At 42.5% G+C, this 15,963-nt stretch overlaps 1 long non-coding RNA gene across 4 annotated transcripts in view; it reads left to right on the forward strand.

Annotated features, from left to right (window-relative positions):
• Positions 1–14,219, forward strand: part of LOC140205174 (uncharacterized) — a 182,480-nt gene extending 168,261 nt beyond the window's left edge. For 3 of the 4 annotated variants that reach the window (XR_011887766.1, XR_011887768.1, XR_011887769.1), the window contains one exon: positions 11,342–11,470. This is a non-coding gene — a long non-coding RNA (uncharacterized lncRNA). Of the gene's footprint in view, positions 1–11,341; positions 11,471–14,157 lie in introns of those variants that run through there. The other variant, XR_011887767.1, reaches the window with a different exon arrangement.
• The last annotated feature ends 1,744 nt before the right edge of the window (positions 14,220–15,963 follow it).

Genomic DNA, 15,963 nt, shown 5'->3' on the forward strand with positions numbered 1-15,963 from the left:
AAGGAATCTGATAGGGGAGGAGAGTGGACCAGGAGAGGTAATTTGATGAATGCCTACAAGATGACTTCCTTATTAGGGCAGCTTGTGCTTGAGCCTACTCAGGGAAAGGCTATCTTAGATTGGCTGTTATATAATAACCCAGATCTTATTAGGGAGGTTAATGTAAAGGCACATAATTCTGCTCCTGCGTCTTATGGTCTTATGGACCATGGGAGAAAGGGAAGGAGGAGGGGCACCAGGGGAAGGTGATAGGCGGGTGAGGAGAAGAGGTAAGAGTACAGAGTGAGGAATATAAGAAAAGGGAGGGGAAAGGGGAACAACATTTATTGGAAGTTGAGAAATTGATGTTCATGCCATGTGATTGGATGGTACCTAGATGGAATATGAGATGTTGATCCTCCACTCTGAGAGTGGCCTCATCATGGCAGAAGAAGAGGGCATGGGCCTACACGTCAGAACAGGAAAGCGGATAGGAATTAAAATGGTTGACCACTGGGAACATCTACTGTTTGCGAATGGAACAAGAAGACCCCCAATCGACATTGTAAATCAATGTAAAGGAGGCCATATCAGGAGCACTGGCTACAGCAGACAACCCCAAGAGAGTCACACGTGAGTTATTGCCTCACCTGAAAAAGCTGTTGGAAGACTGAATGGAGGTGAGTGAGGAGGTGAGTAGGCAGGTTTAGCACTTCTGCCATTTGCAAGGGTAAGTGCCAGGAAGGATGTCAGTGGGGAGAGACGAATAGACAAGTGAATCATGGAGGGAGCGATTCCTTGATTCCTACCCAAAGCAGAGCATGTTGGTGGGGAGGTAAAGAGAGAAAGATGTGTTTGGTGTTAGGGTCATGTTGAAGATGGCAGATGTTGCAGAGAATGATGTATTGGATCTGGACTCTCATGGAAGTCTATCCCTGTAAAGCAACCGGAAGATGAGGTGTGTATGAATGTCCAGGAAAAATAGCACACAAAATGCTGAAGAATCTCAGCAGGTCAGTCCTGGCTCCTGTTTAATGAAATTCACCAGCAAGTCTTGATATTTACTGTACCTATTTTAAACTTCCTAAATTTTGCACTTCTAGCTCTCCATTTGTATTTTGTCCCTTCAAGAAATAGTCCCCGGGTGGTCTATGGCAGGGGTCCCCAACCTATTTTGCACCGCGGACCGGCTTAATATTGACAATATTCTTGTGGACCGGCCGACCGGTGGAGGGGGGAGGTGTTCAAGTAGGGTTAAACTCACCTCAACATGTCTTTTACAGTTAGGGTTGCCAACTTTCTCACTCCCAAATAAGGGACAAAAGTAGCAAACAAATCCCGGGACACTTTACTCCAGGAGAGCCTACCATGACCATGAATCCTTGCGCGGGCACCTGTGTGCGTATGCGTGACATGCACATGTGCGTACGTGCCAATTTTTCCCCCCACAAATCGGTTTTGCCTTCATCTTCCCGACTATACTGTACATACATTATTTCTACTTTATATAGGCTGTGTATTTATACCATTCCTGCTTTTACTATATGTTAGTATTATTTATTTTTGGTTTTATGCGTTATTTGGTACGATTTGTTAGGTTATTTTTTGGGTCTGGGAACACTCAAAAAATTTTTCTCATATAAATTAATGGTAATTGCTTCTTCACTTCACGCCATTTCGACATGAAAGGTTTCATAGGAACGCTCTACCTTAGCAGGGGGAAATACGGGACAAGGGCGGTCCCGGATGGGATAAACCAATTTAACCCAATATACGGGATGTCCCGGCAAATACGGGACAGTTAGCAACCCTATGTTCAAGTTCAACAGTGTGTGACAGGTAGCACATGCTTTGCGGCCCGGTGATTGGGGACCGTTGGTCTATTGCTTATTTGTACCCATGTCTTCTTCCCACCGCTCCAATCAAACTCATTCCACCTCACAATCCACTGTAACAATGTCACTCTTTCCCTCTGCATTGACAGTTTCTTTGATAAATAACACACCTTGTTTTCCTTTTTTGCTCATTTGTTTAGAACATCAGATGTTTTGGAATATTCACTTCCAAGCCTGCTCATTCGGCAAACACCTCTCTGAAATAGCTATTAACGGTAATGAACTGTACTGTATATCTATACTATCCTTTGGCCTTAACAGTCACATACTTAGAAATACTGATTGCAATATTTCAACAGTAAACTCAACTGTCTTCCTCAGGCACAAGTTAATCAAATGACAACCGGAGACACCTCCTTATATACCCTCTCGAGTGAGCACAGCATGTACGGGGCTTAATACTCGATCCTGATTGGCTGAAACAGAATTTCCTATTCCTGATTGGTTAGTTTGAATTGACCTAGTTCTGATTGGTCAAATTTTTAGGCCGAACTCTTTTTAGGAATGTGCGGTGCCAGGCTGGAGCTATCTCTACACTCTTAGAACATACATTTAGGTCCTCCTCATGCCCCATCTCTGGTGATTCCTTAATCTTTCTCTTGTAAATATTTTCATTCTTGCCAAGGATGTTGGCCTCATTAAACCTTGGTCTGCTTGTTCAGTGATCCCATTTCATTCTGCTCGCAAGTTTTTCAAGGCACTCTTACGTTCTACTATCCTGGTCTTCAATGGCCAGCCCATCTCACCAATATATACTTGCTGGCATGCTAACAGAGATATGTAGTACACAACTCCCTAGCACAGTTTTTTAGGTCTTCTAAGTGCCACTTTCCTTAGCCTTTTCCTCATTGTATAACAGGACACCATACTTTTGGCAAATTCACCTTAGCTTTCCAGTTAAGCTGCCACTGTCTGACACAATAACCATTCTGTCTAGAGGTTGTCTTTGTTGTGGTGTTGTGTTGCACTCCATTCCTTTCTAATTTATGCAACAATTATTTCTCAATCCGGTAGCACTGTAATTGGTGGGCCCTAGGATCTGTTTCTGTGCTGTGCAACTCCATGACTTAATGATCTTTTATAATATTTGCCACGTTCATTTGCTTATACTTTCAGCCTCTTTTGATTACATTCAAACATCTGTCCACCAAACATTCTAATTCCAGACACTAAGCAATTATCAACAACAGATCACTTGCTATACCAGATGAAACAACACACTGGACCACTGTTACACCACCATCAAGAATGCCTACCGTGCTATTCCACACCCTCACTTTGGAAAGTCTGATCATCTGGCTGTACTTCTAGTCTCTGAGTATAGGCAGAGCTGAAGACTGTAGCACCAGTACTGAGGACTAAGAAGGTATGGAGAAGGGAAGCACAGGAGTGCTTACAGGACTGCTTTGAATCACTGGACTGGATTGTATTCACGGATTCATCTTCAAATCTGGACGAGTAAGCTGCAGTTGTTACCGACTTCATTAAAACCTATGTGGATGAGTTTGTGCTAACAAAGACTTGCTGTACATTCCCAAACCAAAAGCTGTGGATGAACCAGGAGGTACGTCATCTGCTGAAGGCTAGGTCTGTGGAATTTAAGGCTGGTGACCCAGATCTGTACCAGAAAACCAGGTATGATTTGCAGAGGGCTATTTCAAGAGTGAAGAGACAATTTCGAACGAGTTTGGAGTCAACATCAGATGTGCGACAACTCTGACAGTGTTTGCAAGACATCACTTCCTAGAAGGCGAAACCCAATAGCGTGAATGGCAGCGATGCTTCACTACCAGATGAACTCAACGCCTTCTATGCCCACCTTGAAAGGGAGAATATAACTACACCTACAAAGATCCCTGCTGTACCCGGTGACCCTGTGATCTCTGTCTCAGAGGCCGATGTTAGACTGTCTTTAAAGAAAGTGAACCCTCACAAGGTGAAAGGTCCCGATGGAGTACCTAGTAAGACTCTGAAACCTGTGCCAACCAATTAGCGGGAGTATTCAAGGACATTTTCAAACTCACACTGCTACAGGCGAAATTTCCCACTTGCTTCAAAAAGGCAACAATTATACCAGTGCCTAAGAAGAAGAATGTGAGCTGCCTTAATGACTATCACGTGGTAGCAGTCACATCAACAGTGATGAAATACTTTGAGAGGTTGGTCATGACTAGACTGAACTCCTTCCTCAGCAAAGACCTGGACCAATTGCAATTTGCCTATTGCCACAACAGATCAACAGCAGATGCAATCACAATGGCTTGTCACACGGCCTTTGACCACCTGGACAATACAAACACCTATGTCAGGATGCTGTTCATTGACTATAGCTCAGCATTTAATACCATCATTCCCACAATCCTGATTGAGAAGTTGCAGAACCTGTGCCTCTGTACCTCCATCTGCAATTGGATCCACGACTTCCTAACTGGAAGACCACATTCTGTGCGGATTGTTGATAACATCTCATCCTTGCTGACGATCAACACTGCTGCACCTCAGGGGAGTGTGCTTAGCCCACTGCTCTACTCTCTCAATCCCCACGAGTTTGTGGCTAGGCATAGCTCAAATACTATCTATAAATTTGCTGATGCTATAACCATTGTTGGTAGAATCTCAGATGGTGACAAGAGGGTGTACAGGAGCGATATGCCCGTATCACAGCAATAACCTTGCACTCAACATCAGTAAGATGAAGGAGCTGATTGTGGACTTCAGGAAGGGTAAGACAAAGGAACACATACAAATCCTCATAGAGGGATCAGAAGTGGAGAGAATGAGTAGTTTTAAGTTCCTGGGTGTCAAGATCTCTGAGGACCTAACCTGGTCCCAACATATCGATGCTGTTATAAAGAAGGCAAGACATCGACTATACTTCATTAGAAGTTTGAAGAGATTTGGTATGTCAACAAATACACTCCAAAACTTCTATAGACGTAGCCTAGAGAACTTTCTGACAGGCTACATCACTTTCTGGTATGGAGGGGCTACTGCACAGGACCAAAAGAAGCTGCAGAGGGTTGTAAATTTAGGCTACATCCACGCTACACGGGATAATTTTGAAAACGAAGCTTCTTCTCTTTGTTTTGACCCTCCGTCCACACTAAAGCGGCATTTTCATCCCCCGAAAATGGAGGTTTTCAGAAACGGTCTCCAGAGTGAATAAATCTGAAAATGCCTAATATCTGTTGTAGTGTGTACAGGGTAAACGGAGAGATTTAAAAACGCTGTCATGACAACACCACAACAACAATGATTTTTCTGCTTCTGCTTGGTACTGTACAAGCACTGCCGGACGGCTGTTACAACGCACAGTCGGTGTGAACGGCGTGAGAGTTAAATTGTGAAGTGAGCTTTTTTGACTATTTAAAAACGCTGTCATGACGTGCTAGAACAGATGGCCGCAGCGCGGCATTTTGTAGTTTTCTTGAATGCAACCCCCCACACAACCTAACAATTTCAGAACAGACGGCAATGAGACTGAAGCCAGAAGAGTTAGAAATGCACTCACCAAATACTTTGACCCATAGCTTACTGAATAAATAAGTATACTCACTTTGCCCTGTTTTCTGTCCTTGCTTGTATGATGGTGGTTTACCTATTTATGCAAGTACTTCTCTGACAATAGATGTGTAACAGCCTAATGTAACGTTGTATGGAAATACAAGATAACACTGATGCAGACATGTTTTATACATTTAACAAGGTGCTTTATTAATGCAACAGAGTCAGTTTTTCAATGTTTGTCATCAGCCGGGTCATACTTTCCGTGAACTCCCTGTCGGTTGCCTCCATACGCTCCAGTATTCGTTTTTTTTCTAGTTTTGTCCTCCTGCGCGAGAGCCAAGAGCAATTCCTTTAAAGCTTTTTCACTCTGTAACTGGACAAATGCATACCAAGTATATCATTTCCTCTTCGCTTGTTTTCTGTGTGTCCTGCGCATGCCCAGTAGGAGGAGATTCGCCCAAATATCTGCCTAATGTGGACGGAGATATTTTGAAAAACGCTTAGTGTGGACGCCTGTCGTTTTTACTTGAAACCGGCGTTTTCACAATTATCCGACATAGTGTAGACATAGCCTTAGTTGGTTCCATCTTGGGTACTAGCCAACATAGTACCCAGGACATCTTCAAGGAGCGGTGTCCCAGGGAGGCAGCATCCATTATTAAGGACCTCCAGCACCCATGCCATTCCTTTTTCTCACTGTTACCATCAGATAGAAGGTATAGAAGCCTAAAGAAACACACTTAGCGATTCAGGAACAGCCTCTTCCCCTCTGCCATCCGATTCCTAAATGAACATTGAACCAGTGAACACTACCTCACTTTTTTTAAAATATATAGTATTTCTGGTTTTTGCATGATTTTTAATCTACTCAACATATGTATATTCTAATTGATTTATTTATTATTACTATTATTATTATTATTATTTTCTTCTGCTTCTATGTTATGTATTGCATTGAACTGCTGCTGCCAAGTTAACAAATTTCACATTACATGCTGGTGATAATAAACCTGATTCTGATTCTGATTCCGATCATTTTGGGGTTAGCTCATAGTGCTCTCAATGATGAAGCATATCGCCCATTTTAAAAACAAAGCTTTATTTTGAGTAATGAAATGGGACTGAGGGTTGTGGTTCTGTGGAATGCTCTGCCTCAGAAGGCAGTGGAGGCCAATTCTCTGGATTCTTTCAAGAAAGAGTTAGATAGAGCTCTTAAAGATAGCAGAGTCAAGGGATATGGGGAGAAGGCAAGAAAAGGGTACTGATTGTGGATGATCAGCCTTGATCACAGTGAATGGCGGTGCTGGCTCGAAGGGTTGAATGGCCTACTCCTGCACCTATTGTCTATTGACTAATAGTAACCATTTATTTGCTCTCATTATTAAGTGGAGGTTCAATAGATACTCGTTTGTAAATCAATTGGATTAAAGATTATGTCAGCCAAGGGTTAAGGCTACATTGGCTGGCTATTAGTACACTTGGATCCCAGGTGCAGAGAGAGAGAGAGAGAGAGGGGGGGGATGCTGAAGTGGGTCTATAGTTCACAGATTTTAATGCAAACAGGGTTTTAAGGTAAAGGAAAACATTAAATGATAGGCCAAATGGGGCCATTAACTAACGGAAAACTAGATGCCAACACTGCGGCTGAAAGGAATATCTAAATATAAAATAAATACTACTAGTTTTCAGCGTCAGTCAACTCAATAGTCCACTTTCTCAGGCAAGGCCGAATGCAAGCAGGCACCATAAATTGCTGTGCTTTGCTCGAGTCCTGATAGCACTGCAATGAAAAGAAGGGAGTTAAATACTGATGAAATAGTAATTAGCTGACACATGCATTCATTAGAGCATTTGCTGAATCTGCTGTGCAGCCAAGTCTGTGGTTGTGACACTGTACTCTCTTGGAATGGGCACGACATACAGTCACAGAAAGATGACCCTCAGCCCACCTAGTCCATGCTGAACCTGTGTTATTATGTGTGTACATAATAAAGAACTTCAGTTCCCAGTGTGCAATGCAGGCGGTTCACAGGGAACTGCGGATGACTCTGATGAACTGTGAGTGTGTGTTAAAGTGTGGAGCTAGAAGCCGTGATTGATAATAAATGTGCTAGTGTTTGAAAATGCACACAGTTTGTCTTTTATCAAGAACAAACATGATGTCAGAAGTCAGCATGAGGTCTAAATATGAATCGTAACAGAATACCACCAAAGAGTAAGAAAGAGGAGTTGGTTCTGATGGAGAGAAACTGCTGGCAAGACAGCGTGCTTTTAAAGTTCATCAAGGGAGAGACTCAGACGAGAGAAGACTGAGAAATTCTGTTATGGATAACCTAAGTCCACTCGCAGCTAAGCAGTTTACTGGCATTCTAGCTGGTAATTGGAAATGCTTCCAGCAGTGATTCAATATATACTTAAAAGAAAGCGGAGCCGGAGGGGCAGAGGTAAAATTGGAAGTGTCTGTCTTTGGACATCTACAACAGCTTTCCAATTAATGACACAGACTTTAAATTGATCACTCCGATGACAAAATTTGAGGAGTATTTTGTCCCAAGTAAAAACATGACATCTGAAAAATATTAATTATTTTCCTGTGATCAGAAACAAGGTATTAGCTTTGACCAATATTTAGCTGAGGTTCACACACTGAGTAAGTCCTGTGAATTTGGAGATTTGAGAGGCTCATTAGTCAGAGACAAAATACTTCATGGTATCCCAGATAATGGGCTCAGAGAAAGCTTGCTCTGTGAAAAAGATTTAATGCTAGAAAAGGCTGTGAATATGTGCTGGGCAGTGGAGACCACATGAGCACAAGCTAAGGAGCTGCATAGAGCAGAAACAGTGCATGCTGTGCAAACAGAATTGAGCTGCTCTATGAGTTCCTCAAGGGGCTGCTGCTGAGGTCCCAGGCTCCTCATATACGGCAGTGGTTCCCAACCACTGGGCCGCAAAGCATGTGCTACCAGGCCGCAAGGAAACAATATGATTTGGTGATATGAAACGATATGAGTCAGCTGCACCTTTCCTCATTCCCTGTCATGCCCACTGTTGAACTTGAATGCATGCAAGGTCATTACGCCCGCAAGATTATTACCCACAGGTCATCCATGCCAGCCCGGGAAGAAGATCAACTCCTCGAGCTTGCAAATGACAGTGGACTGAAAAGTACTGTATGTTTGACATAACATCCCTGCTGGCATTCTGGATCAAAGTCAAGGCTGAATATCCTGAGATAGCCACTAAAGCACTGAAAACGTTGCTTCCATTTCCAACATCATATCTCTGTGAAACGGGGTTTTCTGCAATGAATGCAACAAAAACTAAATTGCGGAATAGACTAGACATAAGGAACCCCCTTCCAGTATCGCTGTATCTCGTCACCCCTCGACGGGACCGTCTTGTTGCAGGGAAACAAGCCCAGGGCTCGCACTGATTCAGCGATATTGGTGTGTTGCAATGATTTTACATGTTCATACGAGGAAAATATGCGCTGTGTTTAATATCCAAACGTTACTTAAAATGTTATGATGCTATTGGCTTATAAGTGACTTATAGTTTCATCTATATTCCGGTCGTGTTTAACACCCCCTCCCCCCCCCCCCCCCCATCGGCCGGTCCGCAAGAATATTGTCGATATTAAAACGGGTCAGCAGTGCAAAAAAAGGTTGGGGACCCCGGATACACTGGCACCCAGTTCAGTAGGGGTTGGGGCCTGAGGAGGATCTCTTGCTAGACTTGGTCCTGGGCCTGGCCAAGATGGCCAATCATGGGGCAGCAGAAAGTAGAGAGCACTGCTCGAGCCGAATGCCTGCCCCTTTTCCGAGGATACGTTCCTGCCTGGCTGTCCTTGGAGCGGGAGCACGCGGTCGCAATGGGCACACTGGGGTCTTCCGGGAGCGATGGGCCCCTCCAGGGTATTGACTATTTTATAGACGGTAGTAACTATATTTTAATTTGAGAATACTTACTGTCTTGTAAATATTTAATGTCTGTACCTTGTGTATATGTGATGTAAGTAAACTTCTGAGGTTTTGTTAATAAAGCAGAGGGGCAGAGCTCAAGGTGTTTCCCAAAGCAATGGCATAGAAAAAGAGATAGGCTCAAACAGCAAATGTAGCAAATATGGAGGCAGGCACATCCCAAAGATGTGTTCTGCTTATAGAAAATCCTGTAATAATTGTGGGAAGAAGAATCATTTTGTCAGGTGCTGCAAAGCTGGGGGCTGCCACGAGAAAGGTGCACACAGTTGATAAGGAAATAGGGGAAGTCTTTGTAAATCCTCTGCAGACTGCTGGTGCTGGTAAAACAGAATGGATTGTGTCAGTGACTGTGAATGAGACAGTAATTCCATTCAAGTTTTGACACCGGAGCCCAGATGAATCTGTTGTCTCCGAATGATTATAAGACGCTCAAAGTAAAGAGCAAGAATTACCCAATGAAACTAAAAGTGACAGGTTATACTGGAAAGAACATACCAGTAAAAGGGGGCTGTAGAGTGATCTTCAATCACAAGGGACAACACCTAAAGGTGCAGCAACTGATTGTTGAAAAGCAAATACAGTCAAGGTCTGACTGCATGCGAAAGGCTCAACCTGGTGGAAAGACATTTTGCAGTGGCCTCACAAACCAAAGGTGACCAGGCAACATTCAATAGAGTACGCAGATGCACTTGAGGGGCTCGGACGCTTATGCAATGTAACTCAAGAAACTCGTAACAGCACCCAGGAGCGATCCAGTGATGTTATGAAAGAGAAGCACAGAACTCCAACTTCCATACACATCTGTACCAGTTACACCAGCATGACAGTCAGATTGTTAGTGCTGTACAGAGTGATCATGATGAAGACATCAGACTTACTTCCACATTTTTAAGAGTGATTTTTGGGTTTAGGACATACACATTTAGCAATTGACCTTGGCTACCGATATTCTCATCTGAAAATATATTATGCATTTAATTTGGAGTGTAGTTCTGAACAATGGGTTCCTAAAAGCTGTGAATTCCAGTCCAGACAATGCTGATTAAAATTCGTTTGGATGTCTGTGGTGTGGATGTGAATCAGGAGGTGTGAAGGTTGAATGTAGTTTCAAAGAAAGCATTGTCTATAAATTGTAAATATAGAGATATCCTTTGATGTTTGACACATAAAATATGGAGCCCCACGTTGGGCCAGCAGACCTTTTCACCGAAAGCGTCTCCATATGATGCCTGCCATACCTTGTTTTGTCGAATAAAGAAGCTGTTTTGTATCTGCCAGTAATTTTCTCTGGTGACCTCGTTCACGCAACAACATACATCATGCAGCTCTGGTTCGAAATCTGTCTCTCATCGACTTCCAGATAAAGACTGGAAGTCAAAAATATTTCCACAACCCTCTCCAAAGTTGAAGAGGAAAAATAAAAAGGAAGATGGGGAGACCACACAGACCCAAATGTCAGAACGACAGCAACAGTTCAACACAAACTAACAGGAGGAGTTGCTATCTATCATACACAGCAAGCAGAAGGAGCTCTGTGAGTTGAGACTGAACCAGTTGGAACTTGTGCAAAGACTCACTGATCATATGGATGTAGTCCATTATGAGGCACGTGGAACAAATTATGATCTCACAGTAAGAACAAGAACAGAAATAAACAGATAGGATCTTAGCAGAAGGATGTGAAAGAATTGTACATTTTGATCAGAGTTCTCAGAAAGACTCTAATATTAACACGGCAAGTGAAAGCAATATACCTGTGGAAACAGAAGTCTAAAAGGGATAATTAAGTCACCACAGAGATGGATTGAGAGTGGCCAAGTGAATGGGGGACTGTATTTGCTCATTACAATTGAAATTAATGTAAATACCTGTGTTGGAAAACTCATTACAATTAACATTAATGTAAATAATTTATTGGAAAACATTATTGTTTCTTGCAGGTTTGAGGACATAGTATTATGTTTTTTTTTTGCTTTAAAGGGGGAAGATGTATTATTATGCGTGAACGCAATGAAGAACTTCTGTGCCCAGTGAGCAATGCGGGCAGTTCACCAGGAATCGGGATTGAGATTGGTAAACTTGGATCACGCACTAAAGTGTGATTATTAATAAATGTGCCAGTGTTTGAAAACTCAATGCAAACTTTGTTTTTTTTTAATCAAGAGCCAGGATAACAGAACCATTAATCTGCCTAGTCCCAGCGATCTGCACGCGGACTGTAGCTCTCCATACCCCTCCCATCAAAGTACCTATCCAAATTTAGAGTCATAGAGAAGTACAGCATAAAAACCGACCCTTTGGCCCATCTAGTCCATGCCGAAACCATTTAAACTGTCTACTCCCACCAACTTGCACCAGGACCATAGCCCTCCATACCTCTACAATCCATGTACCTATCCAAACTTCTCTTAAACATTGAAATCGAGCTCGCATGGACCACATGCTGGCAGCTCATTCCACACTCTCATGATTCTCTGAGTGAAGAGGTTTCCCTCCATGTTCCTTTTAAACTTCTCATCTTTCACCCTTAAGCCATGGCCTTTGATTGTAGTCCTACCCAAACAGAGTGGGAAAAAGCCTGCTTGTATTTACATTATCTATATCCCTCATAATTTTGTATACTTCTATCAAATCTCCTCTCTTTCTTCTACGTTCTGAAGAATGCAGTCCTAACCTATTCAATCTTTCCTTATAATTCAGGTTCTCCAGACCCAGTAACATCCTTGTAAATTCTCTCTGCACTCTTTCAACCTTGCTTACATCCTTCCTGTAGGTAGGTGAGCAGAAATGCACACAATACTCCAAACAGGCCCCACCAATGTCTCATATAACTTCAACATAACATCCCATTTTCTGTATTCAGTACGTTGTTTTATGAAGGCCAATGTGACAAAAACTTTCCTTACACCCCTATCTACCTGTGACACCACTTTCAGTGAACCTATATTCTCAGAGCCCCTTGTTCTACCATACTCCTCAATGCCCTACCATTCACTGTGCAAGACCTACCCTCGTTGGTGCTACCAAAGGACAAAACCTCACACTTGTCTGCGTTAAATTCCACCTGTCATTTTTCGGCCCATTTTTCCAACTAATGCAGATCCCTCTGCAAGCCATGATAGCTTTTCTAACCATCCACTACACCCCCAATCTTGTTGTCATCCACAAATTTGCTGATCCAGTTGACCACATTATCATTGATATAGAGGACAAACACCAAAGGACCCAGCACTGATCCCTGCAGCACACCAGTAGTCACAGGCCTCCAGTCAGAGAGGCAATCATCTACTACCACTCCACTGGCTTTTTGGGAGAAGCAATGTCTAATCTAATTTACTGCATCATCTTGAATGCCAATTGACTGAACTTTCCTGACCAAACTCCCAAGGGGGACTTTGTCAAATGCCTTGCTAAAATCCACGTAGACAGCATCCACCACCTTGCCTTCTGGTAGCTTCCTTGAAATTGGCTAGTGGTTGTTAGACATGACCTGCCACACAAAAAAGCCATGCTGACTATCCTTAATCAGTCCATGTCTATCCAAATACTTATATATCCTGTCCCTCAGAATATCTTCTAATTCTCTTAAATGCTGAAATTGAACCCACATCTACCACTTGCACTGGCAGCTTGTTCAACACTCCCATAACACTCTGAGTGAAGAAGTTCCCACTCAGGTCCCCATAAATGTTTCACCTTTCACCCTTAACTCATGATCTCAGTGAAAATACTTGCTTGCATTTACCCTATCTGTACCCCTCATGATTTTGTATACCTCTATCAAATCTCCCCTCAGTTTTCTCCATTCTAGGGAATGAAGTCCTAATCTTTGCCTTTAACTCAGGTCAAGTTCAATCAATATCACAGTAACCTTTTCAGCATTTTTTCTACTGGAATAGCATCTTTCCTATAATAACATGAAGAAAAACCATACACAATACTCCAAGTGCAAACTCACCAATGTCTTATATAATTGCAACATAACTTCCCAACTCCGATACGCAGTGTCTTCACTGATGAAGGCTAATATGGCAAATGCCTCCTCCACCACCCTATCTGCCTGTGATACCACTTTCTGCAAACTATGCCCACACATTCCTTGGTACTTCTGTTCCGTAACACCACACAAGGCCCTAACTCTATTGTATTGTAAAACTCCTACCCTGGTTTGATCCCCAAACTGTAATACCTCACACTTATCTGGATGCACAAGTCACATTCCCAGCTGATCAACAACTGCCTATAATATTTCACAGACTTCACAATCTGAGGCAACTCCTATTTTAGTATCATCCACAAACTTATGAACCATGCATTGTACATTCACAGTCAAATTGTTTACGACTTAGCACTGACCTCTGTGACACATCACTTTCCACAGCCCTTCAGTCAGATAAACAATCCTTGGCAAGCACACACTCCTTCCTACTGCTGAGTCAATTATGCATCCAATTCTCTTTCTCCCCCTGTACCTCATGCACTCTAACTTTCCATACTAGACTGCCATGACGGACCTTGTTAAAGGCCTTGCTAAAGGATAGTAGGCAGGATAGGCAAAGAACAATCAGTGGATGTTGCTTATTTGGATTCTCAGTAGGCCTTTGACAAGGTGCAACACTGAGTCAGCTTAACAAGAGCCCATGTTAGTAACAGGAAAGATACTAGTATAGACAGGAGATTGCCTGAGTGGCAGGAGGGAAAGGAGTGGGTATAAACGGGCCTTTTCTGGTTGGCTGCTGCTGACTAGTGGTGTTCCACAAAGGTCGATGCTGACACTGCTTCTTTTTATGGTGTAGGTCAATGATTTGGATGATGGAATTGATGCCTTCATGGCCAAGTTGCAGATGATATGAAGAAGGGTTCAAAGTTCAATATTCAAAGTAAATTTATTATTAAAGAACATATGTCACCACATACTAACTGAAGATTGATTTTTTTGCAGACATTCACAATAAAAGCAAAGAAGCACAATAATATCAATGAAAAGCTGCATGCAACAAAATGGACAAAAACTAATGTGCAAATGCAACAAATCATGCAAATAGTAAAAAAGGAAATTAAACTAAGTAATAATAAATAGTGAGGGCGTGAGTTGTCGAGTAGTTGAAAGTGAGTACGTAGGTTGTGTAATCAGTTCAGAGTTTGTGTGAGTAAAGGTATCCATGCTGGTTCAGAAGTATGATGGTTAAGGTGTAATATCTGCTCATAAAGCTGGTGGTCTGGGACTTCAGTCTCCTGTACCTCCTTCCGACGACAGCAGCAAGAAGAGAGCATACACTGGATTGTGGGGTCGTTGATGATGTGCTGCTTTCCTGCAACAGTGCTCCTTGTAGATGTGCTCAGGAGTTTTGAGGAAGCAGGGAGTCTGTAGAAGACAGATTAGGAGAATGGGCAAAGTAGAGGCAGATGGAATACAGTGCAGGGAAGTGTATGGTCATGCACTTTGGTAAAAGGAATAAAGGTAAAGGCTATTTCGTAAATGGGGAGCAAGTTCAGAAATCAGAGGTGCAAAAAGACTTCGGAGTCTTAATGGAGGATTCCCTAATGATTAACTTGCAGGCTGAGATGGTGGTGAGGAAGACAAACGCAATGTTATCATTCATTTTGAGAGGACTAGAATATGAAAGCAAGGATGTAATGCTGAGGTTTTATCAGGCATTGGTCGGACCACATTTGGAGAGGTGTGAGTAGTTTTGGGCCCATTATCTGACAAAAGATGTGCTGGCATTGGTGAGGATCCAGAGGTGGTTCATGAGAATGATTCCAGGAATGAAAGTGTTAACATATGAGGAGTGTTTGATGTTTCTGGGCCTGTGTTCACTGGAGTTTAGAAGAAAGAGGAGAGATCCCTTTGAAACCTATAAAATATTGAAAAGCCTAAACTGAGTGGACATGGAGAGGGAGTTTCCGACTGTGGGGGTGGGGCTCTAAGACCAGAAGGCACCGACTCAGAATAGACAACAGAGCAGACGTGAGGTGAAATTTCTTTAGCCACAGGGTGCTAAATCTGTGGAATTCCCGACTGCAGATGTAGACCTAATGTAGGTGAAAGAGATTAAAGTAGATGGGGAAAATGTTTGCACAGTAATTGGTGGGCCCTATGCTCTTTCCATGCTGTACAACTCCATGACTTTACGACGTTGTATAATGTTTGCCACGTACATTTGCTTATACTTTATGCCCTTTTCTGACATATTCAAACATCTGTCCACCAAACATTTTAATGCCAGAGTTCATTTTGGGGTTAGCTTATTATGCACTCAATGAAAAAGCAAATCACCTGTTTTAAAAATAAAGCTTTATTTTGATAAAACAATACAATGGGACTAATAGTAATCATTTATTTGCTCTCATTGTTAAGTAGAGCGTCTATTGTTATATATCTAAATCAATTGGATTAAAGGTTATGTTTGCCAAGCGTGAAGATTACATTGCCTGGAAATACACAATGTGCTTTCCGTAAGCAACACACACAAAATGCTGGAGGAAGTCAGCAGGCCGGCAGCATCTACGGAAAAAAGTACAGTTGACGTTTCAGGCCGAAACCCTCTGGTAGGATTGGAGAAAAAATGACGAGGAGCAGATTTAAAACTGGGGGGGTG

Source organism: Mobula birostris, chromosome 11 (genome assembly GCF_030028105.1).
Source record: "Mobula birostris isolate sMobBir1 chromosome 11, sMobBir1.hap1, whole genome shotgun sequence".
NCBI lineage: Eukaryota > Metazoa > Chordata > Chondrichthyes > Myliobatiformes > Myliobatidae > Mobula > Mobula birostris.